The 1373-nt window shown below is 44.9% G+C and overlaps 1 non-coding gene across 1 annotated transcript; it reads left to right on the plus strand.

The window, feature by feature from the left end:
- The first annotated feature begins 1266 nt into the window (after nt 1–1266).
- Nucleotides 1267–1373, plus strand: LOC147950107 (small nucleolar RNA R71). The gene has a single exon (XR_015565107.1). It is a non-coding gene; the product is annotated as a small nucleolar RNA R71 (small nucleolar RNA).

Below are 1373 nucleotides of genomic sequence, written 5' to 3' on the forward strand. Positions count from 1 at the left end.
GAGAGGATATGGATCATACTGTTCCAAGGCAGGTCCTCTCTCCTCTTCTTGGTAAGCAATGGTGATCTCTTGTATGGCCAACACTTCCTCAACCACAGCTTCTTCAATCACAACCACTTCCTTGAAAACCTTCTCTTCCTCTTGTTGCTTAGCCATCATCTCCTTTCTCTCAATGATTTCCCTAAGCTCCTTAATCTTTTGTGCTTTGAAACGTCCTGGGAATGGAAGAGGTGGCTTGTAAGCAGGAGGAATGTACTTAGCAGGCTTGACAGCTTCTGAGTCTGCAACACGATAGACCACTCGAGCATGCACTCGATCGAGTGGCTGTTCGAGTACTTGGTCGAGTGCAATAACGGACTCCAATTTTGCACAAACGTCACTTGGGGCTTCAGTAACTAATGAATTCCCCCAAACTTGGACTTCACTGTCCTTAGTGACTTTCTCATCAGAGATATGAATGGCTTTTGCAGTGAACTCCCTTGGATTTTGAACAGCTTTTCCAGGGAGTTGGTTGGGTTTAGGAGCTGAAGTAGAGGCAATATTACTTTCCATATACTTCATTCTGGAGTTGAGACCTTCAAACTTCATGTTCTGATCATTGTATTGTGATGTGAGCCTTTGATTCAACTCAGCAAACTGCTTGGCTTCCTCAATCTTGCCTTGTGTTTGCCCAATCAACAACTGTTGCATCATTGCTCTTAAGTCTTGTTCCTGGCCCTGGTTAGTCTGAAACCCTGGTGGGGGCACAATTGGGGCTGGAACACTTGGTGTTGTTGCTTGGGGATGTAGTTTTGTTGCTGTTGAGGTTGTTGAGGTGGATAGACTTGGTCTTGAGGGTTGGCCACATTGGTGCTCCTATAAGAGAGATTGTTGTTCTTGAAACCTCCTTGGTTGTAGCCTTTGAATCCTCCCTGGTTTTGCATGTAGCACAACTCAGCAAAGTCAGGCTCCCCCTCTTGAACTGGAGCTTCCTCTTCACCAATGAAGTGAATGGACTTGGATTGGCTGAGGAGGATCTTGTCAAGCTTCTCATTGACCATCTTCAAATCCTTCTTATACTTGTCCTCTTGATCAGTCGAGGAGCTCCTTATGGTCCTATCATAGTCCTCATTATAATTGCCATCAGATTGAGCAAGATTCTCAACCAATTCCCATCCTTCTTCCACATTCTTGTTGAGGAAGTTGCCATTAGAGGGTGTGTCAAGAAGCATTCTTATCTTGGGAAGCACTCCTCTATACAAGGTGCTTAGAAGTGACTCATTGCTGAAGCCATGGTGAGGACACTGAGTTTTGAATCCTTTAAACCTCTCCCAAGCTTCACAAAAGCTCTCATTATTCCTTTGAGCAAACCCTGAAATCTCATTCCTCAGCCT

The sequence above is a fragment of the Camelina sativa genome, chromosome 1 (genome assembly GCF_030686135.1).
Source record: "Camelina sativa cultivar CO46 ecotype springtype chromosome 1, ASM3068613v1".
NCBI lineage: Eukaryota > Viridiplantae > Streptophyta > Magnoliopsida > Brassicales > Brassicaceae > Camelina > Camelina sativa.